Genomic DNA, 26,920 nt, shown 5'->3' with positions numbered 1-26,920 from the left:
TGGGGTGCGAGCCATGTGGTTCAGGGGCCACCTCTCGGGGGCCAGCGCAGCTCAGCGACTGGACAGGAGCGGGGCAGAGGGATCCCTCCCCTTTCGAACTTTCTACTGTTCGCTTCCCGGGCTGAGAAGCGCGTTTCGGGGCGTGTGGGGCCCAGTGTGCGCACGCATGCACGCACGCATGCACGCAGCCCTGCTGGGGGCCCCTCGTGCGAGAAGACCCTTGCCCAGGCCAGGTGGCTCAGCAGCTTTTTGCAACCTGAGCCCGATTCTGGTTCGGGTCCCGCCGAGCCCAGGCCAGGCTTTAAAAAGCAGAAGGGCCAGGGAGTTGGGACTGGGGGGCGGGCATGGGCGGCGCTGGACTCACTTCTCCCGTGTTGGAGGCCGGCTGTAGGGTTTGGGTGGCTTCCAGGAGGCGCCGGGCTCCAGACCAGGGAAGAGGAACTGGCTTCCCAGGCGGTCTCTCCCGCCCCAGAGTTTTCCTCCTCGCGGAGGGCGGAAACAAGCCGGGGAAGGTGGGGCCAGCCCGTCCCTCCCGCTCCGCAACTCCGGTTCGGGGGTGCCCATCGGGGCGCGGCTGGGGTGAGTGCGTGTGCCTTTAAATCCGAGCCCCCCGCCCCCCAGTGCGGCCCGGGCCGGGGCTCGGGCGGGCCGGGCGGGGCCTGGCGCGGTGATTGGCGGCTCGGTGGGGTCCGCCCCTCGGGTGGGGTACGCGGGGCGCGGCGGGCGCGGGCTCCTGCTGCCGTGGCCTCGCTGCGCCGTCTGCCCGGCCCCCGGATGGGCCGCGGAGTGGGGAGGAGCGCGGATGCCCCTCGGAGCCGCGGGCTGCCAGGTACCGGGGCTGGCGAGGGGAGGGCGGAGCCGGGGTCCCCGCAGCTCCCACCAGCCACTCTCCTCGGCTCCCGGAGTGGGCCGTGGCGGTGGTACCCGGGAGAGGAGCGGGGCCTCACGCCTGCAGCCGGGGGAGGTCACCCGTGGCTCCGTGTCCCCTCGGGCTGCAGGACGCCGCACTGGCCACAGACCCTTCTTCGTGGCGGGGCCTGGGGCGCGGCTTCCTGCGAAGCTGGAGGGGGGTGAAAGGCGCAGCTTCAGCGCACAGGGGCCACCTCCGAGCTCATCTTTCAGGGATTTGAGGCCCCTTGATCGATCCGTCGGTGGCGGAAGAGCGCAAAGATCCCAGCGTGCGCAAACTTTGTGCGCGCGCCGGGTTCCCTCCCGCGCTAGGTTGGGGGCCCCCAGGAGAAACTCCTTTCCAGCTTCTGAGGGTCGGTGACCCATCAGAAAGCAAACTGGTGGGAGACAGGATGCTCCCCCATCCCCTCCGCGCGCTTATTTGGGGTGTTTATTTGGGCTGCATGAAGTGTGCCACTCCTGGTGCGTGGCTAGCTAGGGGTGTCGTTCCCCGCCTGCCTGGGATCTAAGAGGCAGGCCGCTGGATGCAAAGCATGTCTACTAGCTGGGCCACCTCCCACGCCCGCAGCTCAGTCTTTAAAATGGCCAGGGCGGTCGAACCATTTTCTTTCTTTTTTGTTCTGTGGGCTACAGCCAGCCGTTACTCCTGGCTCTGTGCTCAGGAATCACTCCTGGGGGGGCTGGCTCGAAGGATTGATGAGATGCAGGGATCAAACCCAGGTCAGCCACATGCAAGACAAGCATCTTAACCCCTGTACTCTATCTCTGCCACCCATGATGAACCATTTTCTTATCTTTGGGGGGAGTCAGAGGTGGAAGCAAAGCTTCCTGCCTTCACATAGCTTCCAGGCTTCTTTGTGCTTGCTTCCACCCAGCTTCCAGCCCCGGGGCAAACACCTCTTCAAAGCCAGGCACTGGACCTTGGTGGGAGGGTTCTCTCCTAAGGTAGCTGTCCTGGGGGTAAAGACAAGACATAAGCACCTAGAAAGTTTGCAGGTGAGTCCTGAACTAGTTGGTAGTAGTGACAGAGATGCTCGGAGGAGACACATTGCCAGAGGCTTCCCTTGCTGGGATTTCAGACCCAGTTCTTCAGTGACTGTGTTTAAAACATCTCCTCCCAGGGCCTAAGGATCACTCCTACCTCTGCCAAAAGCAAGCATCAGGGGCTGAGTCAGACGTGTGTGTGTGTGTGTGTGTGTGTGTGTGTGTGTGTGTGTGTGTGTGTGTGTGTGTGTGTGTGTGTGGGCTCTTGAAGAGGTGTTTGCCCCGGGGCTGGAAGCACTCCTACCTCTGCCAAAAGCAAGCATCAGGGGCTGAGTCAGACGTGTGTGTGTGTGTGTGTGTGTGTGTGTGTGTGTGTGTGTGTGTGTGTGTGTGGGCTCTTGAAGAGGTGTTTGCCCCGGGGCTGGAAGTCAAGGCACGGCTGGACGCTGGGTGGAAGCAAGCGCACACACACACACACACACACCAGTCCCAGTGCAGTGGCTTGTTCCAGCTGCTGTATTTCAGGAGGAACCCTTCTGTCTGGGTCAGGCAGATCACAGACCTCTCCCAGCAGCCCCAGGACTCCTGAGGTTTGGGGGCTCCTTTCAGCCTTTCAGAGGAAGCTGCTACTTCCTTTCCGGAGAGCCTGTCACTGAGGGTGGGGGGAATTGGGGAGGCTGGAGGCCGCAGGCCTGGCAGTTTCCTGTCTGCCCAGTGCTGTCCCCTTTGCTGGACCCGGGTGTTGATGGTGCATGTGCAGGGCAGAACAGGGTGGTCAGAGGTGGGTGGTACCTGGGGCAGAACAGGGTGGTCAGAGGTGGGTGGTACCTGGGCAGGCCTGACCTCTGCTCTGTGGTTCTGAGGTGCTGGGGACTCTGCCTGTCCCCTGCCACCTCCACCAGCTTTACTTATCTGGCACACTTTGTGGAGGTAGCCCAGTGCTTGGAGCCACCCTGGGAGGGGTGGACAGTGCTGAGCTCAGTCCTCAGCCCTTGACCAGCTCTGTGAGTGGTGGACACCCCCACCCGCTGGCCAGGTGTCTCGCACTGGGCCACCCAGGTGCAGAGGGGGAGGTGGTGTGGACAGACACGCCCACTGGTGGGTACCCCCCCACTGCCAGCCAAGAGGAAGCGGGTATAGCCGTGGGAGGACAGACAGAGGAACCCGCAGCCACATAGGAACCTGCCCATGGGGATTCCAGCTCGGGTCACCCCCGAGACAGCCACACCGCCCCGGGGTCTGACACTCACACAGATAGGGCACACGTGGCAGTGGTCAGACATGGGCCCCGCAGTCTAAACACAGATGGGGAATGGTTCTCATGGCCCCGAGACCTGGAGCCCCTCGGATGTGGCTTGTGTACCCAAGAGGCCACAAAGTGGATGGAGTGGGGAGGGGAGGGGGTCCTGGGGACACAGGCCACATCATGCCCCCAAGTGTGCTGGGTGCTGTGTGCTGTGTGAGTGAGGGGGCCACCGCTCGCTCTCCCTGCTCCTCGGGCCTCCCAGTGGCTCTCCTGCTTGCGAGGAGGGTGCAGTCCTTCATTTCTCCTACTCTGGAGGTGAAGACCCCAGGGCCCAGGGTCCTGTTACTTACTCAGAGATGAACCCTCTGACCACCCGCTACCTGGAATCTTGGGGTCTCCGGAGCTGCCTCAGTGAGGGGGTCAGGGGAAGGGAGTTACTGGGGTGCATTCTCACAGGCAGGGCCCAGCCCAGGGGTAGAGAAGGAGTTGTTGCACAGCGGGGTCTTTTTTTTTTTTTTCAGTGTTACAACTCTTATTTGCAGCTTGCAAGAGCTCCACAGCAGTGTATGTTTAGAACAGGAACCCAGCAGTAACTTTCCAGCAATCTCCTCCTGCAGATTTCTTTTTTTAATCGAACCACCGTGAGATAGAACCTTACAAGGCTGTTTGTGATTGGATTCCAGTCATGCAGTGTTCCAACACCCATCCCTCCACCAGTGCACATTTCCCAGCACCAGTGTCCCCAGTTTCCCTCCCCCATCTCCTCCCCCCAGCTTGCCTCTATGGCAGGTATGCTTCTCGCTCTCTCTCTCTCTCTCTCCCCCCCCCCCTTTTGGGCATTGTGGTTTGCAGTACAGATACTGAGCACTTATCATGTATTTGCCTTTACCTTCTTTCAACACTCTGGACAGTGTGGGTTTTTTTTTTCTTTTTGGGTCACACCCAACAATGCACAGGGGTTACTCCAGGCTCTGCACTCAGGAGTTACCCCTGGCAGTGCTCGGGACCATATGGAATGCTGGGAATCAAACCTGGGTCGGCCGAGTGCAAGACAAACTCCCTACCTGCTGTGCTATCACTCCAGCCCCCAGTGTGGGATCTTGACATGACTGTTATTCCTCACCCCAAATCCTGGGCCTTAGAACAAGAAGAACTTCTGGTTGTTATTGATTTGGCGTGACACACAGTGATGCTCAGGGATTTCTTCTGGCCTGCGCTCAAGAATCACTCCGGGTGGTGCACAGGGGACCTTATGGGGTACAGGGGATTGAACCCGGGTCAGCTTCTTGTTTTATTTATTTATTTATTTTTTGGTTTTTGGGTCACACTCGGCGATGCACATGGGTTACTACTGGCTCTTCACTCAGGAATTACCCCTGGTGGTGCTCAGGGGACCATATGGGATGCTGGGATTAGAGCCTGGGTCGGCTGCGTGCAAGGCAAATGCCCTACCTTGCAAATGCCCTACCACTGTGCTATCCCTCCAGCCCCAGCCCCCCCCCCGCCCCTCCCCCTCAGCTTCTTGCAAGACAAACAACCTCCCTGCTGTGCCATGACTCCGGCCACTGGTCCATTCTCTTTTTTTCTCTTTTTCCCTGGTGCCCGGGGCCTTTTCCTGACTCTGCTCAGAAGTGACCCCTGGCCGTGCTTTGGGCCCTATGGGGTGCTGGGGATCAATCTGAGTAGCCAGGTGCGAGTCCGGTGCCTTGAGCCTTGCCCTCACTCTCTGACTCCTGAGCAATCTGCCTGCTCCCAAAACTCATCTTTAAAACAGGGCTAGTAATGTTGAGCCCGTTGGGGTGTCATGGGGGGTAAGGGTGAGGCCTGCAGGGCCAGCTGCCTTGGCTCCGAGGGGGACTGTCCCACGTCCAGCCCTCCAGCTCTCTGTAGCTGCCTTCATAGCCAGGCAGGCTCCTCTAGTTTGAGAGCTGGGGGGCTCTTTGTCCTCACCCCCGACTCACCAGTCACCCCTTAGTCTCCGGGGGCCTCCACACACAGGGCCGGGAGTGGCGGGCAGGCGGTGGAGGCCAGGCCGGCTGTCCGGAGGGCCTCTGGGAGGGGAGCCAGTGATTTGCTAAGAATAACCCCAAATCATGGCTCTGCTTCCCCCCTGGACCGCGTCTCTTCCCCGCCAAGCCCAGGCACTTGCTGAGGGGCCTTTTATGTGTCCCGCAACTGGCACTCCGCAGGGCTGGGCCCGGGCGCTGCAGGCTGGGCTGGGATGGGAGGTCGCCCCGCCTCCTGGCCTCTGGTCCTGGCAGAGCCCTGGGGAGCCAGCAGGCCCGGAAGCCTGGCCCTGGGGTCTTTGAGTTCCTCTTTTGCTTAGAGCAGCTTTTGACAGCTGCCCCCTTGCCCACCTCTCCCCCATGGACCTGCAGATTGGGAAACCAGAGAGGGAGGACAGAGGGCAGAACGTAGGCCTGGCACGCAGCGGTTCTGGTTAGATCCCTGGCACTGTATATGGTTCTCTGAGCCTTGCCAGGAGTAAGATTTGAGCACTGCCGGGTATGGACCCAAACCCCAAACAAACAAAATAAACCAACCCCTCCAAGCCACCTCACCCCACCCCAACCAAAGTCGCTCGGCTAGGGTCTGCAGAGCTCATTCTTGGCTGAGCACATGTTTTATGTGCAGGTGGCCCAGGTTCTGTTCTGGCACCGTCTGGTTCCTTGAGCATCACCAGGAGGCTACCTAGTGCCGTGGCCACCAAACCACCACACTGCAACACCCCCCCCCCCCCAACTAGAAACTGAATCGCAGCTCTGGCTTCACTAGCTCCGTGCCTCTGTGAGTCCCCTGGCTTCCTGTCCCCAGAGTCATGTGGTCGATCAGTCTCTCCTTAGAGGGCTGTGGCGAGGATGGAAGGTGGGGAGTGTGAGTGCCTGTGTGTTTGGGAGGCAGTTGGCACCCTGCTTGGCACTCCCTGGCAGAGAGGTAGTGTGGGCACAGGATCTCGTGATCTGAAGGCACCCGAGGCATGTGGATTTTGTCCTGGGCCTTCCGTGGCCCAGGGTTCAGTAGGAGGTGCAGGCACCACAGACTCACTCGGGTCCCAGACCCACGTGTACAGTCCACATGAGCCCCGGTACCCTCTGAAGTCTGTGCCTGCAGGGGCTGGAGTTGCAGGGGTGGACTTGGAGGGAGACCAGGAGTTTGCAAGGATGGGCTTCCCGGGCAGAAGGACCCCACGTGGAGGTCTGGCTGAATCCACAAGATCTGGCGGGGGGTCGGGGCATGCATGGCATTCCCGGCTTATGGAGAAAGTCTCAGACCTCCTGTCCATCCCAGCTGGGGTCCTGAGAGCCCTGGCTGCACACACGTGAAGCTTCAAGAAATCAGGGCCCCTCACTCTGCTTTTTAGAGACTCATTCTCTGTGCCCCATTGCCTGTGCTGCCTGGATTTTCCTGTTTTTCTCTTTTTCAGTTTGGAGGCCCCGCCCAGTGATGCTCTGGGCTTGCTCCTGGCCCTGTGTTTAGGAATCACTCCTAGGGAGACTCAGGGTGCTGGGGGATTGAACCTGGGCTGACCGTGTGCAAGGCCAACTCCTTAGCCCTTGTACTATCTCTCTGTCTCTCTACTCACATTTCTTTGTGTGTGTGTGTGTGTGTGTGTGTGTGTGTGTGTGTGTGTGTGTGTGTGTGTGTGTGTGTGTGTGTGTAGCGCCTGGGACTCCAGACTGCTTTTTTGTTTGTTTGTTTTTGGTTTTCTGGGTCACACCCAGGGATGCTCACTAGTTACTCCTGGCTCTGCACTCAGGAATTAACTCCTGCGGTGCTCGGGGGACCATGTGGGATTCTCGGGAATCGAACCTGGGTCAGCCAGGTGCAAGGCAAGTGGGGACACTGCTGTCGCTCCAGCCCCTCCAACCTGCTCTGTCCAGGCTGTTCCTGGTGCTTCCAGATGCTCTTTGAGTTCTTGCCTGTCCTTGTTCTCAGGGTTCCCCTCAGGAGAAACCTTTCCTAAGGAGTGGGGAAGGGGTCGCCCTGGGCTGGAAGGTGTCTTCTTTAGCCCCTGTAATGGAGGGTCGACTGGCTTCAGCTCCCAGGGGAGACCCCGCTGGAGGGTGCTGGGGACTTTGCCTGGTGAGGTTGGGGCACCCGTTCACCTGCATGCCTGGGGCCTGCATGTGTCAGCCAGCCCTAAGGCTCTCATCGGAAATGCCAGAAGGGGGTGTGGTGCCAGTGGGCTGAGTGTTTATGGGGCCGCTTCCTGGCCCAGGCCCGCTCGGGGGTATGGGAGAGAGGTGGGCGTCCTTAGGTGACCTTGAACCTTGCCAGCCTGCAGGCTTCCTGGTTCTGTCCGGGTTTTGGGGCTTTCTGTTCAGAAAACAGAGGGGGAAATCCCCCTTCCCTTTTACTTTTCCTGGATCCCTGGGCCCCCTGGAGGAGTTAACTCCTTTCCTGCTGGTCAGAGTCGCCAGTGGACGTGTCCCCTTTGACTGCGACCCGTAGTCACTAAGTGCTTCCTCCTGGGTTCCCAAGGTTGGTGCTGTCCCCCCTGCCCCCCCAGGGTCCTGCTCGGGAGGGACCTTATCCCACCTGGCTCTGACCCTTCCCGTCTGCCTCCCTGTCCAGTGGGACATTGGCTTTTGGCTGACCCCTTTTCCTGGGTGCCCAGTCTCTGACCCCCAAGACTGCCCATCCTGACAGAGCTTGTGGCGGGCTCCCTGGAGACTTATTGGGAAGCTCTGGTTTTCTGATGGCTGAGAGAAGGGTCCAGTGCCCTGCCTGGCCCTGGCCTGCCTGCTGCTCTCCTCCACCGGCCCCAGTCAGGCTGGAGCTGTGCAGCCTGGCCAAAGCAGCATTTTTTTTTTTCTTTTTGGGTCACAACAGGCGATGATGCACAGGGGTTATTCCTGGCTCTGCACTCAGGAATTACTCCTGGCGGTGCTTGGGGGACCATATGGGATGCTGAGGATCGAACCCGGGCCGGCCGCATGCAAGGCAAACGCCCTACCCGCTGTGCTATTGCTCCAGCCCCCCACAGCAGCATTATTTTTTGGGGGGAGGGGGCGCATGTTACACCTGGCGGTGCTCAGGGATCACTTGTAATGATGTGCCAGGGACCATGTGTAATGCTGGGGATCAAACTGGGGTCAGCTGCGTGTAAGGCCAGTGCCTTACCCCCTGTGCTATCTCTCTGGCCCTTTGGTAGGTGTCTTTGGGTTGAGTTTCCTCATCTGCAAAATGGGTGCGATGATTTTCCAAACATTCTTTAACAAAATTAAAAAAAAATTGGGAATCTGGGGGTTAGAGTCATAGCACAGTGGGTAGGATGTTTGTTTTCCTTGCACACGGCCAACTGGGTTTGATTCCTGCTATGGTCCCCAGCATTGCCAGGAGTAATTCCTGAGCGCAGAGCCAGGAGTATCACTGGGTGTGACCCAAACCAAAAACTGGGTGTCCAGAGCTCTAGCTGAAAGCGCAGAGCATGGGCTTTTGCAGGCAGGAGGCTCAGGTTTGCTCCCCAGCACTGCATGGTCCCCTGAGCACTGCCAGGAGCAACCCCAGGCTCAGAGCCAAAAGTAGACTTGAGCACTGCTGGGCGTGCCCTGGTGGTGCCGAGCACTGCAGGGCTGAGCATTACTGCCTTGCCCATATTGCAGGCCCAAATGTGCTTTCCAGGCCTGTACCCCTGGGTCCAGAGTCACGGGGACGCACTGGAGCTCCTGAGCACTGCTGAGGATGCCCAAAGGAGAAATAAAAACTGTTTTCTTTTTCTTCTATTTTTGGGCCACCCCTTGTGAGGCTTGAGGCTACTCCTGGTTCTGAGGACTCAGGGGATCATGTGGGGTGTCAGGGATCGAACCTGGGTCGGCCACATGCAAGGAAAGCGCCCTCCCTGCTGTACTATCTCTCTGGCCCACAGAAAGTGCTTTTTTTTTTCCCTTTTATTCCCCTTCCCTAACTTTTGTTATTGTAGGGCTGGTGGTCACTTGGCCAGAGTGCTGGCGTGTGCTCACAAGGACACCTGCATTAGCTGTGGTGCTGTGTGCCCGCTGGGGCCCGAGTGTGACTCGACGGTTGTGGCTTGGGGATTCCCAGGTGGCAGGACTGCCAGATCAGACTCGAGGGAGGTGATGCCGGAACTGAACTCAGGGCCTCAAACTTTGCAAGGCAGGCGCTTTACCACTGAGCTAGCTTGTTCCCTGCCGCCTCCAATTCTTTACCAAAAAATTGTATATATACACGTATATATTTGTATAGGTTTTGTGGGTCACACCCAGTATCCATATTCGTACATATATATTTGGGTGCTATGGGTCACACCCAGTGCCACTCAGGGCTTACTCCTGGCTCTGTGCTGTGACATCACTCCTGACAAAGTTTGGGAGACCATATGGGGTCAGCTGCATGCCAGGCGAGATCCTCCCCCACTATCCTATCTCTCCAGTCCCCCCCCACTCCCCATCCATTTGTTTTTCTTTTTGGGTCACATCCGGCGATGCACAGAGGTTACTCCTGGCTCTGCACTCAGGAATTACTCCTGGCGGTGCTCGGGGGACCATATGGGATGCTGGGAATCAAACCCAGGCTGGATGCTTGCAAGGCAAATGCCCTACCCTCTGTGCTATTGCTCCAGCCCCTCCCCATTTAAATATTCTTCCATGCCAAGTGTCCAGCTGCTCTCTCCCAGGCATGTTGGCAGACTCGTCCTCGGGCTCTGGCTCTGGCACTCAGTGCCCTCCCACGCCTGGCCCCGCCTGGTCCTGGCCCTTTCGCTGCTGCTCGCTATCAGCGTGGCTTTTGTCTTCCTCCATTTCCCCAGGGGTGGACACGCAGAGGGCTGAGGCTGGCGGCTCTCCTGGGTAGCTGCAGTGCTCGGCCCAGTGATGTGGAAGCGTGTGGAAAGCCTTCAGCTCACTCTGAGTTCCCACACGGTTCCACAGTGTGGCTCTGGGAAATGCTTCTAATGTAACAGCAACAATAAAAGTACGGGTCCAGAGACATGACAGCGGATAATGTGCTTGCCTTGCACGTGGCTGACCCAGGCTCAGTCCCCAGAACCCCTGTGGGCCCCTAAAAACCAGCAAAAAAAAAAACGTACCCAACTTTTAGGAAAGAATGGCATTGAAGCGTCATTGCTGGCCCCTCCCTTTCATGTCTGTCCTTCTCTCCTTCCCAGAGCTGGTGCTGCCCGCAGGCCCACTGACCTTGTGTGACTGTGATGCGGGGATGCCCAGGGGCTCAGGCATGCCTGGTGACTCAGGGACCAGCTTTCCCCTTCGCCTTGGTTCTGGGGCGCTGTCTCCCGAGAGGTGGGGGGGAAGCCTGGGCTCGGGCTGGGGCTCAGGGAGGCTTCAGGAGAGACTGGGGGTGTTCCGTTCAGAGCAGGTGTCAGGAGGAGAGGCACAGAGGGGCCTGTCTCTCTGAGGGGTGGTGCACACTTAAGTTCGGGGGTCTGGGTGCACCCCACTTGCCTGTCTCCCCAGCCTGGGCTTCCTCCTGTCTGCAGAGGGACGCGTGAGCCAACCCTCCCTGTGATGGTGCCACTGCCCCGTCCAGGCTGTGGGGCCGGGCGCTCGGGGTGGTTTTGTCTCTGAGGTGGGGGTGGGGGGGCCCGCCACGTCCTGAGGAAGGGTCTGTCCTGCTCTGAGTTTCCTGCGTCCACCTCCGATGGCTGTGGTCAGCGTCTTTCCCGGCCAGTGAGTCACTTCCCCACAGGCGTGCTGACGTGCTCTCGGTCGAGCGGTTCAGCCTCTTTTCTCTTCCTGCGGCCCAGAGGGCCTTTGCGGCGCTCCGCATCTTGGACACACACCTGTCCCCCCCCATGGGGTAGGCTGGAGACAGATGGGTTCATTTCTCGTTTGCTGTGGGTCACGTCTGTGGTCCTTGGAGGCTAATCATGGTACTGTACTTGGACGTTCTGACGACCATGGGGATCAGACCCAGACTTCTTGCATACTAAATAGGTGCTCCAGCATTCAGCGGGCAAGTAGCCCCCTGAGCACTGTGGGAATGACCCCCAGATAGACCCACCCACACCACAGATAAGCACCACAGTCCTTTGAGTTGGCTCTTCGGGCTCCTCTCAGCTGCTCTCTGATCCCTTGACGGACAGCTCAGGGGAGACCGAGGACAGAGGTCTGGCGGGGAGCTTCCTGCAGCCGGCCTGGGTCATCAGAGGCCTCTGGTTATAGTCCGTTGAGCTGGAATTCATATGAGTGCACACGGACCACCCGTTTAAAGCCAGCGACTCGGAAGTGTTTCCATGCTCGCCGCCATGCAGACTAACGTATGTTTCCATCAGCCTAAAGCGGGGTGTGGGCAGTGCCGGCCACCACCCACTCCAGCCCTTCATCTGCTTCTGTCCCTGAAGCTCTGCTTGTGTGCGCTGGTGGATGGAACCGTGCTGTGTCTTTTTAAAGGGGCCACATTCCACATTCAGGGGGATGGGACTAGTGTTGGCAGAGCTCTGTCCACACGCCCAGCGGTGGTCAGGATGCCGGTCTTTGGAGTCCAGTAGGGCCATGCCCTTCGATACTTTGGGATACACTTACGGATCCCCAGGGCTACCTCTGTAGGTGCTTAGAGGACCACTCGGGGCCAGGGATCGAAGTTGGATTCTTGCACGTGGTAGGCATGTGTTCTGCACTCGGCTATCTTCCTGCCCCCGGAACTTCCTCTTTATTTATTTAGTCTTTACTGTCCAGCCGAATCTCAGACTCTGAACTTCCTTCTAGCACAGTGACACTGGCACTACCACCTGTGGCTCACCTTTGACTATGGTTTAATTAACACATGTTGCAGTGCCAGTGTCAGTGTGTCAAAGGAAAACAGAACCCACTGTCAGTGCTCATGGAATGTGAGGGACCCTGAGTTTGGTCCCCAGCACCCTCCCAGGACCCCAGAGGAACCCCATCTCCACCATGTAAAATGGTTTGCATTTTCTCAGTGGAAGTTTACCTTCATTTTATTTATGGTTTTGGTTTTGGGGCCACACCTGGCTGTGCTCACAGCTTACTCCTGGCTCTGTGCTCAGGAATTACTTCTGGCCAGTTCAGGGGACCATAGCAGGTTCTGGGCATCAAACCCAGATCAGTTGCATGTGGGTCAAGTGCTTTCCCCATTGTACTAGCTCTCTCAGAAGATTTTTTTTTTTTTTTGGGTTTTTGGGTCACACCTGGCGATGCACAGGGGTTATTCCTGGCTCTGCACTCAGGAACCACTCCTGGCGGTGCTCAGGGGACCATATGGGATGCTGGGATTTGAACCCGGGTCGGCCGCGTGCAAGGCAAACGCCCTACCCGCTATGCTATCATTTCAGCCCCTCTCAGAAGATTTAATTCTAAATTCTTTCATGGTTCTGGGGAATTGGACTCAGGTCCTCCACCTGTCAGGCCAGTGCTCTGCCACTGAGCCCACATCCTGGGTCCCTGAAGGAAATTTAAAGGTGCATAAACGTGAACTGGGTCAGCATGCGTCAGTGTGCGTCATGCATGCATCATTGTGCATGGCAGTGAAGCACCCATGGAAAGCCACAAAAGCAGAACAACGACCCCTGCCCAGTGACAGTGACATCTTGTTTGCAGCAGGGGGTGGGGGAGGCTGCAGGGAAATTGCCCATGGTGGGTGTATTGTGCCCTGTCGCAGACCCTGGACCTCCCAAAATGATGCTGGGATGGGTGGATGATTTGGGGGTAAGGCCAATGACTCACATTAGGGTCCTGAATGCCAAACATCTGTTTTAGTAGAGCGTCTTTATCTTTTTGTTTGTTTGGGGTGGGGGGGCGGGCACACTGGGCAGTGCTCAGGACTGCTGCTGGCTCTGCACTCAGCAATCACTCCTGGCGGTGTCAGGGTACCAGGGATGGCATCCAGATGTGCAGCATTAAAGGCAAGAGCCGTGCCTGCTGGACAATGGCTCTGACCCCTAGGGAGAACTTGGGGGAAACCAGGCCACTTCAAGAGTTCTGGTTGTACAAAGTGTTGCGACTTTTTGGAAAAGTAACATGGCAGCATTTGGTATATGTTGCCACATGGTTGTAGTTTTTATGACTATGCCTTTTCTCCTTTGAAAAATGAGCTGGTAGGAGGGATGATACAGGGGTTAAGGCACTTGGCTTTCACACAGCTGATCTAGCTTTGATCCACAGCACTGCATACGGTCCCTAGAGCAGCGCCCGGAGTGATCCCTGGACACATAACCAGGTGTGGCCCCCTAAAAAATAGGGCCTTCCATGGTGTGACCTGGGTTGCTCCCAGCAGTGCTCAGGGGACCATGTGGTGCTGGCTCGCAGAGGTGTAAGGAACGCGCTCCCGCTCCTGAGCTCTCTCTCCTTGGCCCCCACACACTCGTCAGTGGCGGCTTACTGGGGTCGCACCCGCTTAGTGGCACTTGTTTGTAGACACTGAGCTGAGCACAGCCAGAAATGGCTGCAGTGCTGAGAGCTGCAGACAGCACAGCTGCTAGGGTCAAGCTGGGGGCAGGTGGAGCACTGGAGTTTGAGCAGCTGCTCCCAGCCAATGCACACTTCCCCCTGCACCCCAAAGAAACTTGGACTTGGGGCTACATTCAGCAGTGCTGCGGGCTACTCTGGTTTTTGGGGTCAAGAGTCACTCCTGGTGATTCTTGGGGGACCATGTGGTGCGAGGGATTGAACTCAGAGCTGCTTTTTTGAAAGACATGCACTGCAGTCGACTGAGCCACTTCCTGGCCCCTGAGCATTTTTAAAATTATTTTTTTAATGTAGGAGGACTGCTATTTATTCAGCCACTGATTAAGCTGATTGAAGCAGGCATGAACTCCGCATTACTTTTCTTTTGAATTTTTAAATTTTCATAAAGTTGTTCACAATAATTGTTTACATTCAGTATTTCAACACCAGTCACCACCATTGCACCTTCCCACCGCCACTATTTGGAATCTTTCCACCACCACCCAGCCTGCCCCTTAGGCAGATGCTAAATCGTTTATTTTGTATTGCTTGCCATGACTAGTATAGGTGTCACGCAGCTGTGAAAGTGGCTGCATGTTCCTGGAATTCTAAAATATTTAAATATTTGGGATCTGGAAGCATCTCTGTGGCGTGCTGCTCTGCCCTGAGATTCATTTGTGAGTCTCGGAATCATGGCCAGTGATGCGCTTAAGTGGCGCCCAGAGGCCCCTGAGCATCTTTCAGTGGTACTGAGCAGTGGCAGTTAAGTGCGTTCACATTGTTACATTGTTACCTACCGGTGACCACTTACATCTCCAGACACTGTTCATCCTCCCAGATGGAAACACTGTCCATTAAGTGCTAACTCGCCCCAGGCAGCAGACACTTTCCCTTTCTCCCCCCTTTCTTTCTCTTTTCCTTTCTTTTTCTCATTTTTTCTTCTTTCTGTTTTTTTTCTTTTACTTGCTCTCACCTCTATTTTTCTCTTTCTCCTTTTTTGGGGGGCCACACCCAACAGTGCTCAGTAATGCCTGGCTCTTGACTCGGAAATTACTCTTGATGGTGTGTGGGGGACTATATGGTGTGTCGGAGATTGAACCTAGGTTGGCTTCATGTAAGGCAAGAGCCATCCACTGTTCCATCACTCCCGCCCCTCTCTTTCTCCTCCCTTTCGCTCCAGTCCTCCCTTCCTTCCTTCTTTCCTTCCTTCCTTCCTTCCTTCCTTCCTTCCTTCCTTCCTTCCTTCCTTCCTTCCTTCCTTCCTTCCTTCCTTCCTTCCTTCCTTCCTTCCCTCCCTCCCTCCCTCTCTTCCTCCTTCCTTCCTTCCCTCCCTCCTTCCTTCCTTTCCTTCCTTCCTTCTTCCCTTCCTCATTCCTTACCTCCTTCTCTCCCTCCCTCCCTTCCCCTCCTCCTTCCTCGAAGGATCATAGCCTGTGTGGGAAAGCAAACAGGGTCTCCGGGATGCAGTGCAGGCACTCAGTGTCTGCTCTCTCTGCCCCCACCCTTCTGCCTCATCTCCCTGAGTCTGACTATTCTGGGGACCTCACATAGGGCAGTCACATAGCATCTGTCATCTGGCTGACTTCAACACTGAGCATTGCTCCAGGCTCTGTGCTCAGGGATCACTCCTGGCAGGACCCGGGGACCACGTGTGATGCCAGGGATGGAACCCCGGTCGGCCGTGTGGATACACAGTGCTCCGAGTTCACTCAGCCCCTGTGCTGTCTCAGCTAACCCCACCACACCCTGCCCCTCTTACGACGACAGCAGCAGCAGCTCAGAGACGCCCCATCACCAGGTCCAAGCCACACAGCAGCTCTGACCCACTGAGCAGCCCGAGCACCCAGTCCCGCCCCCAGCGCAGCTTGGCCCAGGCTTTGAGCCATTTCCTCGAATCCTCATTCCTCCTGCGGTCGGGCAGAGCCGAGTGGGGTGTTGGCCGGTGCCAGCTGGTGTGGTCGAGGAGCTGGCAGCAGCCCCTCCGGCCTGCCTGGGGCCACCCTTCCTGACCTCCTGTGGAGAGCCTGGGTGAGCAGGAGCCTGCCCAGGCAGAGCCTGCAGTGACAGGGGCCTCAGTGCCCAGCCCAGGGCTGGCAGCGGTGACGGGGTTCATGTGGCCAGAGGCATGATGTCACACTTGGCAGAACTTCCCCTGAATAAACAGCTAGCAGGAGCTTCGGGATCAAGAGGATAGATAAACAGGAAGAGAGGAACTTAAAAATATTTTTCTTCCCCTACTGTGCCCTGATGTTTATGCCCTGCCCTTCCCTTTGCCACCGGAGGCTCGGGAAGATGGAGCCTTTGGTCTGCTGGAAGCCGCCCTGAAGGCTGGAATGCCCAGCCTGGCGGGTTCAGGCCCCGAGGGTTAGATTTTGTTTTGCCTGCTGGACGGGGAGAAGCCTGCACCTTGCCTGGGTCATCTAAGGCTATGCGTGTGCGTGCGTGCTTGTGTGTGTGTGTGTGTGTGTGTGTGTGTGTAGGCACAGCCATGGTATGTGGCCCACAGGACTGTTTGGAGAAAGGACACAACAGGGAATGGTTGTTTGGTTGTTGCACTTTGTCGTGGGTGCCGGGTGTGGGTGTAGGAACATGGCTTCAGAGAAGGGGTGTAGAGACACAGCGGGCGAGGTGCTGGCCCTGTGTGCAGTGGCCGACCCTGGTTCTGTCCCCAGCATCCCGGAGGGTCCCCTGAGCACTTGGAGGAGTGATTACTGAGTGCAGAGGCAGGAGTTAAGCACTGAGTATCGCCAGGTGTGGTCCCCAAACTAGAAACAAAAAAAGCAGCTGCTGGGGCCGAGCCCCAGGGGGGTGGGGGCAGCCCTAGTCCTTGTCATGCCCTGTGATTTGTGGGTCTGCGGTCATTCCTTGCACCTGGCACCCTCACCCCTAAGTTTCTTTTTCTTCTCTGCCATGAAGAAACCAGGTTCAGTGGGCTTGGCGGGGAGAGACTGTGGACTCCCTGGCCTGGAGGCCCCTGAGTGATAGATAGTTGGCGCGTGGCGCCTACACAGCAGCACCCTGCTCTCCGGGGGAGTCGCCAGGGGAGCCCACCCCATGCTGTGTCCTGGCCCCAGAGCTCTGCCTCTGCCTCCCGGAGCTGTTCACTCCTGTTCCTCCCTTCTGTGGCTCCTACTTGCTGTGCCTCAGGGGCTGCTCCTGCTGGATCGAAACTGGGCCTCAGGCTAGAGAGACAGTACGATACTGAGGCTTGCCCTGCTCAGGGCTGGCCGTGGCTCCATCCCTGCCGCCCCATATGGTGCTCCCAGCCCCTCCAGGATCTCTGAGCACAGGGCCAGGAGTAAGCCCTGAGCACCACTGGGTGTGGACCACCTCCCCCACCCTAAGGGGGAAAAAAAAAAGCACAACAAAACAAAACTGGGCCACTTGCATGCCCAGCATATGCTGAGCCCTTTGAGCAGTCTGTGCCTTTCTTGTCTGTCAGACGTGGCTCATCTTTCAAGGCTCCGTGTCCTCCTCTTCCAGGAAGTCATCCTTGGTTTCCTAGCCTTGATTTCATATCGCCTTCGTCTGTACAGCTCATGGTAGGAGGGAAGGGTCTTGCCTGTTGTCAGCCTCTCGGAGCCGTTTCCTGCGGCCTGGGGGTAACAGGCGGGGGATGCCAGCAAAAAACCAGAGTCTGGCCCCTCTGTGTGCAGTTCCTGTGAAGTCTGGGCCTCCTGGGGTTAAGGCCTGGCTTTGCCAGGGCCGGAAGCACGGAGGACACAGTGTGAAATGAAGTCATTTCCCTGCATGGGGCTGCCATGAGCCTGCCTTCCCCGGTCTCTCGGTTTCCTCCTTGGCCCCTGCGTGCACCGCTCCCATGACCCCAGGGGTGCCCAGCAGGGGGGCCCGTGTGGAATGTCGGCCTGCGCGTCATCTGGCCCAGCTCACGTCCTGTCCGGAGAGCTGGGCTGGATGGGGCTCCCCCAGGTGAGGTCTGTGTGGCCGCCTCCGTGCTGGGGGTGCCCAGAGGCCCAGGAAGGACCCGTGTCCCCACAGCAAGGCCTCCGACCACAGTGCACTGGTGGGGACTCTGGGTGGGTCACTGGCTTGCAGTGTGGGATGGGGCGAGGACTTCCCTGGACCCCACTTCCCTGTCATTCTTGTTTGTCCTGAGTCCTGAACAGGTCAGATGGGACTTGTTTGCTTGTTTTGGGGTCACACCTGCTGGCCCTCTATGCTTGCCCCTAGCTCTCCACTCACTGCCTCTAGATCATGCTCACGAGAACCTGTGTGATATGGGAAATCAGACTCAGGTCAACCAGTTGCAAGGCAGGCGCCCTGCCCACTGTACTATCTCTTTGGCTCTCATTTTCTTCATTTTGGGCCACACCTGGTGATGTTCAGGGCTTATTCCTGGCTCTGCACTCAGGAATTACTCCTGGCAGTGCTCAGGGAACCATATGGGTGATCAAACCCAGGATGTCCATATGCAAGGCAAACGCCCTACCCAGTGTACTATCACTCTGGCCCCACATTTTCTTTTTCTTAATATGCGGTAGACACTTCCCTTTGTCGGTCAACAAACATGGTTTCTTCCAGCGCTGCAAGGGCTTGGCACGCATAGGCAGTGTAAGGGGACGTGATCGCAGCCTCCAAGGTCACTCGGGTCCGAGGGACTCTGGACCCCGTCTCTCCTTCCTGCTCCCTCGTGTGTGCTCAGCCCCAGTGACCAGCACGGCCCACGTTTGGAGTTTCACCTGAAGAATCCTGCAGTGTTGTTGCCTTTTGCACTCTATGCCCTTCGTGACGTTCTTAAGCTCTGCTGCAGGATGCGTCCTGGACTCGGTCCCTGAGGATTGGTGGCACCTACCTCTGACGCGTCAGGAGAAGCAGTGCTGGGCTCCACGCCTTTCTGGCTGTGGGGTACGGTCCCCCTAGCACGTGCTGCTTGCCACACGCTTGGTGATGGCGTGTCCTGTTGCCCGAGAGAGACTGTCGAGGCCGGACCGCGTGGCAGGTGCTCTGGCCCTCGTGGCCACACAGGATTTTCAAAGCCACGGTGATGACTGTTGGAATAGCCGCACCTGCCCAGCCCCACCCCCGCCCCCCGGGCCCCCAGATGTCCCTCCACTTTCTTGTTGCTGCCGCTGTGGTGTTCATTGCTTCTTTGCAAAGGGCTATGAGTCGACGTCTGCTCCGGACACAGCACTGGCTGGGACTGAGTGCAGAGGTTGGGAGCACAAGGGAGCACAAGGAAGATGGGGACCCAAGGGGCCACTGGTGCCAGGTGGCTCGTGCGCCCAGGAACCACATCTTTTAGGCTAGAATTCATTCTCTGGGGCAGGCAAGAGCGTCCTGCCTGGGCCCCCTCTTGTGCAGGGGGGTGGGGGGTGCCTCCAGGCTGCTTGGCCTGGCCACTGCCTCTGTAGCCTTGCGCACATGCTCGTCTTTCCTCTTCGCACGGTGAGAGGGGGCTCAGTTCTCTGGCTCTAGCTTGGACATACCTGCTGGTGACCAGAGAGGGCTCAGGCTCTGTCGTGTGTGTGTGTGTGTGTGTGTGTGTGTGTGTGTGTGTGTGTGCGTGCGTGAGTGTTTGTGTGAGCGTATGAGAGTGTGAGAATGTGTATGTGACTGAGAGTGTGCAAATGTGAGAGTGTGTTGTGTGAGTGAAAGAGGGTGTGAGAGTGTGCTTGAGGGCTGGAGTGATACTACAGCAGGTAGCGCATTTGCACACAGCTGATCGGGGTTAGATTGTCGGCATCCCATACGGTCCCCCAACCGTCACCAGGAGTGATTCCTGAGTGCAGAGCCAGGAGTAACCCCTGAAACATCGCTTTTGGGTGTGACCCAAAGTGCAAAAAAAAAAAAAAAGAGTGACAGTGTGTGTGTGTGTGTCTGTGTGTGTGACTGTGAGAGTGTGAATGTGTATGTGTGTGTGTGACTGTGTGCCTGAGTGTGTATGAGTGTGAGTGTGTGACTATGACTTTGTGAATGTGTGTATGAGTGTGTGAGTGTGTAGGTGTGTGACAGTGCATGTGTGAGTGTGAGTGGTGTGGAGCGTTGGGGGGATGAGACTGAGGGCAGGTCTGGGTGGGCCTGGGCCCAGCAGGGGTCTGCTGTAGCCGGGACTTCCTCGCTGTTTGTTCCGAGCCAGGCAGATGCTTCCTGCAGCTGGTCACTCATCCCTCTGCTATTTTTAGCTCCATTGTTGCGCTCTGCAGGCATCTGGCGGCCAGGCCCTGGTGTGAGGCTGTGGGCCTGGAGAGCGCCCTTCCCTCCCTCCCTCCCTCCCTCCCTCCCCCACCCGCGTGCCCCTGGCTCTCTGCAGTGCATCCTTCCCTCCCTCCCTGCCGGTCTCCCGGTGTCCGTCTCGGGAAGGTGGTGCTGACCGGACACCCAGCAGGAACTGGGGTCACCTCCGTAGTCCTTTGAAGTGCTGATGTACCGGCAGCCCCCCCTCGTCTGAGGGAGTTCCAAGGTCACTTAGCAGAGCCCCATTTGGAGCAATTTCGGGGGCCCTGCAGTGGAGCGTCATTTTCAGAGGGGGCTCCAGACACAGGCAGGGCACGGTGGGTTGGGTGGCGGGAGTCAGCCCACAGGATGCTGGAGGATGCGATGAGGCTGGGCGGTTCCCTGGGGCATTCCTGATCCTGGGCCCTGAGGGGGAGAGGGAGTGGAGCTGCAGTGTCGAGGGGAGGAAGTGGAACAAGGGGCTGCCCCTCCTCCCCAGGAGGGATGGTGGGGGGCAGGGTAGGGGCCCTGAGCCCTTCCCCCACGCCTCTGCTTCTGGCTGTTTCCCACATTGGACAAGGATGGAAGGTTGACTGGGCACGAGGGCCAACCTGGAGGGTCCTGGAGGACAGGCTGAGGTCGGGGGGCTGCCGGGGTCTCAGCTCAGGGCGCCCCCACTTCTGCCCATCACTGCCACCTCCCGTGCTACTCAGCGTGACAGCGGAGACATCTGCCAGGAATCAGACCCTCCGAGGACAAATGGACACCAGACCTGAGCCACAGTGGCAGCTGCCCACCAAATGCCCCCAGAAACCCCCCTCCACCTGGTTCCCCAGCTGAACTCTTTCTCTGCTCAGAATCCGTAAAAACTGGTTCAAAAGTAGATGATTTCGGTTTGTTTGGGGGCCACACCCCGTGGTGCTCAGAGCTCACTCCTGGCTCTGCGCTCAGGGGAGCTCAGGGATCACTCCTGTTAGGGCTGGGGGGACCCTGTGGGGTGCTGGGGATGGAACCTGGGTCAGCCGTGTGCCAGCAAGTGCCCTGCTCGCTGTGCTGTGCATCCATACCAGAAACAGCAGGTTCAGTGGAGGAAGGGCTTCTGCGGGCCTGGACCCCGCTGGCTTTGCTTTATTCAAGATGTTGATCTCACCCCAGGTTTACGTTTTGCTTTAGGGGCCACTCCCAGTGGTGCTTGGAAAAGCAGATGTGGTGCCGGGAGCCACCACAGCTGCTGCCCGTGAGTGCGTGCTCTCTCTTCAGCCCACAGCGCATCCTAATGTTGAGGGGGGGGGTGCAGGGGGACCAAGTATACACCTGGCGATGCTCAGGCGTTACGCTCTGCACACAGGAATTACTCCTGACGGTGCTCGGGAACTGTATGGGGTGCCGGGGATCGAACCCGGGTCAACGGAGTGTAAAGCAAGCGCCCTCCCTGCTGTCTGTCCCCCACAGTGTAATATTAATCTCCCCCTCCCCTTTTGCTTTTCAATAGAGGCAGCTCTCACTCCTGGTGCCCTCCGCATATGTCTGGGATTTGCCTCTGACACCTGGTCATGCGGTGCTTGGGGACCTCTGGGGCTGTGTCGGGCGTGTCTGGGCCAGGGGACCTTTATTCCTGGGATGGAACTCAGGGCCTCAGACACCCAGATGTGTGCCTTGCTCAGCCAGCTTCCCTCAGTTCACAGTGGAAGCATTTTCCTTTCACTCTAGATGGAGTGATTCCGAGTGCAGAGCCAGGAGTAACCCCTGAGCGTCACCAGGTGTGGCCCTCCAAAAAACCAAAGCAGTGTCCTGACTGGTTGATTGATTGACTGATTGAGCCTGGAGCTCACACCAGGAGACACCCTCTCACAGGGCCACATCTAGGGCCTTTTAGCCTAATTTTATTCATCTTACATTTAAAAATTATTATTTTCGGGGCTGGAGTGGTAGCACAGCGGGTAGGGCGTTTGCCTTGCACACCGTCAACATGGGTTCGATTCCCAGCATCCCATATGGTCCCCTGAGCACCGCAGGGGTAATTCCTGAGTGCAGAGCCAGGAGTAACCCCTGTGCATCGCTTGGTGTGACCCAAAAAGCAAAAAAAAAAAAAATATTATTTTCTTGTGGCTTCCCGAGCCATCCCGGGTGTGCAGGGCCCCTGCAGTGCTGAGTCTCACCCCCAGGGTTCCTGCAGGCCACGTGTGCACCCGGCCTCTTGAGCCACACCCACAGTCTTAAACAGGAAGGAAATGGAGGGACACAGCTGTGAGGGGTGGGCCTGGCAGCCCTTGGGAGACACGAAGCTTCAGGGCAGGAGCCCGAGGACCTGCTGAGCTGTGGGAGATGAACATATCGGCCCTGCTTAGCAGTTCTGTCTAGTGGAAAGTGGGTCGGAAACCCACGTCCCCTCCCTGAAGGACAATGGTCAATAGCACAGGCTGAAAACCCACAAAGCCACGCCCCCTCCCGCCCCCTCGCACTCGCCTGCTGAGCCCCGGGAATGAAGGTCATAGGGACTGGGGGAGGGGCATGGGTGGGGCAGAGGCATGCCCGCTGGAGGGTCCTGCCGGCAGGCCCCCCCCCCGCCCCCCCCCCCCCCCCGCGAGGAAGTCTGGCCTTCACTGTGGAAGGGATGCGTTAGCCAGAAAGAGGGAAGTGCATCCCCGGGGGCGCCCCGCTCTAACGGGGGCTCTAACGGGGCTCGAGGTCCTTCCTGCCTTCCCCACCTGATTGTGGCCGGGGGGCTGACCGTGGGTGGGTGGGCAGAGAAAGTGACCGTGTCAGCCTGTTCCCTCTGCAGACGTGTGCCCAGCTTTCCCCCCCAGCCAGGCAGGGTGCGGGCTGGCCCAAGCCGGGAGCAGCCTGCGATGATGACGGAAGAGAGTGGAATGTCCCATCCGAGATGCCTTACCACGGGCTCTGGGAGTGGAGGTGGGGTGTAAGCAGGGAGGGCCTCCTGTCCGAGCTGGGCTTTAACCTGCGAGGGCGGGTAGAATGTGGGAGGATCGGGGGCTGAGGGCAGCAGTCTGGGTGGGAGCTGAGGGAGGGGAGGCAGCTTTCCACCTGCCTGTGACGCCTGCACCATGGAGAGAGACTCAGGTTGGTCTTCGGTGTTTATTTTTATTTATTTTTTACGGATATTTTTGGTTTTGGGGTCACACCCTGTGATGCTCAGGGGTTACTCCCGACTCTGCTCTCGGAAACCACTCCTGGTGGTGCTGGGGGATGGAACCTGGGCTGGTCACGTGCAGGCCAGCGCCCTCCCCCTGGAGACAGAGTTCTAACCCCATGTCTTTGGGGGTTTAAAGTGTCTCGGGCCGGGGGCTGTCATCCTGCCGGGACCACAGGGCGTGGGGAGAGCTGAACACTGCGCCTGACCCTGTGTGAGGGGCAAGGAGGCTTTAGGAGCCCCCACAAAGCTGAGGGTCTTGGGGCCCCAGCACTGCCAGTGGCTCCAGTGGACTCTGTGAAGGGTGGTGGAACCAGGGGGCAGAAGGGGCAGCTACACTCTGTCCCCGGGGCAGGAAGCAGGGCTGGGGCGCTGGAAAGGTTCTTCCTTCCACCCACCGTGGGCAGAGGTGCTCCTGGACATCCTGGGTGACACTGCCCGGCTGCTGTGATCTCTGAGGGCGGGGCTGGGCAGGAGGGAAGAAGCCTCACATCCAGACCCCAAGGGGGTGTGGCTGGGGAAGGGTCTGAAGGGGCAGCTGAGTAGGGGTTCCGGGACACGGCTGCTGGGGAGGGAGGCCTGGGGAGTGCTGCCTCGGCCCTCGAGCTCACCCAGGCCGGGGGAGCCAGTCCACAGTGGACACATGTTATGTCCAGGCCCCGGCTACTTGCTGGAGGGCCCGCTGTAGCACTGCCACCGGGGGTGGCCGGGGTTGGGGCGCGTGAGGACCAGCCCAGCCCTCTCACCCGTGCCCTTTGAAGGCGGCGAGGGAGGGTGCACTGTCGGGACTGTTGTCCCTTCTCTTGGATGCGCCCTTGGCGCGTGCGTGCAGGCTGCCCACTGCCGCCGGTCGTCGCTCCCAGGACCTCTGGGTACAGGTGGGGTTGCAGGGGGCCGGGCGCTGCCCCCTCTCCCACCTGAACCCAAGAGTCAGGGCTCTCTGGGGCTGGTGGCTGCTAAGCTCTCCGGAAGTTCTGGTGCCCTTGGCATGTGGTCCCACCCCTTCCCTTCCCAGCAGCCCTATACTTGGAGGCCTGGTTCCGTCCTCCCTGCTGCCAGCTCCGGGCGGCCCCAAGATGGTCCGTTACTTGTTTAAGTAGGTTTTATTTATTTATTTTAAAATAATTTTTTGCTTTTTGGATCACACCTGGCTCTGCACTCAGGAATTACTCCTGGTGGTGCTCAAAGGACCATATGGGATGCTGGGAATTGAACTTGGGTCGGCTGCGTGCAAGGCAAATGCCCTACCCGCTGTGCTATCGCTCCAGCCCCTGTTTAAGGTTTTACTTTTGGGGATTCTCCCAAGCAGGCTCAGGTAGTCCTAGCCCGGTCCTGGTGATATTCTGCCAGCTGGGCTCAGAGTCCAGTGCTCAGGCAGGGGAGAAGATGCTCAGATCCTTCCATCCTGTCTGTGCTCAGGGCTTTTAACTTTATATTTTAATTTTGTTTTTAGTTTTCTTCGGGGCCACGGCTGGTGGATACTAAGGGCTTACTCCTGGCTCTGTGCTCAGGGGACCATATAGGGTGCTGGGAGTCACACTTGGGTCGGCCACGTGCAAAGCAAGTGCTACCCACTCTACTGCCCTCCGGCCCAAGACTTTCGACTTAGATATTCTGAGTTCTGAGAAGAGCGTCATCACAGGAGACATGGAAGTGAGCAGCAGGGAGTGTGGTTTGTGACCTTGTTGCTCGAGCTGACACATGGGAACACTTAGGAGTTTCGAGGACTGTAGGACAGGTCAAGGTGTCTGTGCACAAACCCGTGGTTTCTTTGGTGCCGTGGCCAGGATGTGCTGTGCCTTGGATGCCTTCTCTTTCTCTTTCTAGTTTTTCTTTTTTGGCTTTTTGGGTCATACCCGGCGATGCTCAGGGGTTACTCCTGGCTCTGCACTCAGGAATTACTCCTGGCAGTGCTTGGGGGACCATATGGGATGCTGGGAATAAAACCCAGGTCGGCTGCGTGAAAGGCAAACACCCTCCCTGCTCCAGCCCTCTTCCCCTTTCTGGAGGCTGTTCCATGCCATCCAGACATTCTGAGTCTTTAGCATCCCGCCTTGGAGGTGACCGGTGACTCAGTCGACAGTTCTTCCTGTTTCCAGTGCTTGGTTGTTATAGATCATGCTGAAGTCAGCAGAAGATCCTTCACTTTGGGGGCCCAGCTGGTTGAGTGAAGGCTTTGCGTGCAGGAGCCTGGGTTCAATCCGTGACTCTGCAGGGTCCCCTAAGCACTGCCCTGGGAGTAGCAGGTGTTGCCCGCCCCCCCCACCCAGGAAAAAGGATTCAGCCCTTCCCCCCCTTTTTTTATTTTTGGGACATACATGTTAGTACTCAGATTGACTCCTGACTCTGTGCTCAGGGATCACTCCTGGCGGGTCCGGGGATACCATACTAGGTGCCAGGGATTGAACCTAGGTTGGTTGTGTACCAGGCAAGCACTCTCTCCGCTGTACTGTCTCTTCGGCCCCAAGGCTTGGCACTTTCTCTGTGCCCCCGTGAGCGCGGGAGCCGCGGGAGGAATGGCGAGGCAGTGACTGTGAGGCCTGTGACTGCGGGGGCGCTGATGTTGAGTTCGGACCCTGCTTCTGCCTTAAACCTTGTGAACCCCCAAGCCTGCACTGCGCTGGCCTCGTTTGGTGACACCCACCACTAATGCCCTACTGTGGCTCGCTCCCGCCCCACCATCCGCCCCAGCTTGAGGACCCCCGCCACACCCCCAGGCTCCCTTGGGTGATGCCTCCCGCTTCTCCCTGTCTGAATTTTCATAACATTATATAAAATTCTCCCTGTCTGAGTAGGAGACTAACACCCAAGAATAGTAGAAATAAGTACCAGGAGGTTGACTCCATGGCTTGGAAGCTGGCGTCACATGCTGGGGAGAGGGCAACTCAGATAGAAAAGGGAACACCACGCGGGGGAAGGGTGATGCAGGCTGAATGTAGACTAGAGACTGAACACAATGGCCACTCAGCATCTCTATTGCAAACCACAACACCTAATTAGAGAGAGAGAACAAAAGGAATACCCTGCCACAGAGGCGGGGTGGAGTTGGGGGGGGAACGGATTGGAGGGTGGAGGGATACTGGGTTCATTGGTGGTGGAGAATGGACACTGGTGGAGGGATCGGTTCTCGAACATTGTATGAGGGAAACATGAGCACGAAAATGTATAAATCTGTAACTGTACCCTCACAGTGATTCACTAATTAAAAAATAAATAAATTAAGAAAAAAAAAGAAAAAAATTCTCCCTGTCTGAATTTTATGTACCTAAGTGTACATAAATCTCCTTTGAAGATGGTCAAAAAACATTTTTAAAAGTTTTTATTTCATCATTCATTTATTTATAGGGGAGGGGGTGGTTTACACTGAGCTGTACTCAGAGGTTATTCCTGGCTCTGTGCTCAGGAGTGAGCCCTGGTGTGCTCATAGAATTTTCATAAAATTCATAAAATTTCATAAAACACATAAAATTTTTACCAGTCCTGGCCTTCTGGGGTGGCCTCCCCCACTTTGGACCCTGGACCCTAAACTGGAGGGTTAACCCCCTTCCTAATTAATAAGATTTTGGGGGGGATGGGGCTTGTTTTTTTGGGTTACACCTGGCGATGCTCAGGGTCACTCCTTGCTCATGTACTCAGGAATTCCTCCTGGCAGTGCTCGGGGGACCATATAGGATGCTGAGAATCGAATCCAGGTCAGCCGCGTGCAAGGCAAACACTCTCGCCACTGTGCTATCGCTCCAGCTCTGGGGGGAGGGAATGGGCTTCTCCTGGAGGTGCCCTCCTGGCTCTGCTCGGACCTTATGCAGTGCTGGGGTCGGACTGGGCTTAGCTGATGCAGGGCAGCGCCCGAGCCCCCAGACTCTCTGTGCGTCCGTCTCTGTCTTCGCTAGTTGGGAGTGGTCTTTATGTCTCTCTGTCCCCACCATTTCCCCAAAGCACTGGGTGGCTTCTCGGCCATCTGTACCTGGACCCCCTCTGGCCCCAGCAGCTAGGCCCTCTCCGGCCTCTGACAGCTAGCCGGGGTGGGCACAGGGCCAGCGCCTTCCCCACCCTCCTTGACTGCTCGCCTCTCGCCCA

The 26,920-nt window shown here is 57.7% G+C and overlaps 1 protein-coding gene across 7 annotated transcripts in view; it reads left to right on the top strand.

The window, feature by feature from the left end:
* The first annotated feature begins 441 nt into the window (after positions 1 to 441).
* The window catches only part of PALD1 (phosphatase domain containing paladin 1), a 48,320-nt gene continuing 21,841 nt past the window's right edge, over positions 442 to 26,920 (top strand). For 6 of the 7 annotated variants that reach the window (XR_008629290.1, XM_004615426.2, XM_055132343.1 and 3 more), the window contains exon 1: positions 674 to 829. The gene's annotated coding sequence lies outside the window, so the exon portion shown is untranslated. Of the gene's footprint in view, positions 580 to 673; positions 830 to 26,920 lie in introns of those variants that run through there. The other variant, XM_055132342.1, reaches the window with a different exon arrangement.

This window comes from Sorex araneus, chromosome 3, assembly GCF_027595985.1.
Source record: "Sorex araneus isolate mSorAra2 chromosome 3, mSorAra2.pri, whole genome shotgun sequence".
NCBI lineage: Eukaryota > Metazoa > Chordata > Mammalia > Eulipotyphla > Soricidae > Sorex > Sorex araneus.
This window is presented reverse-complemented; position numbering and strand designations above follow the sequence as displayed.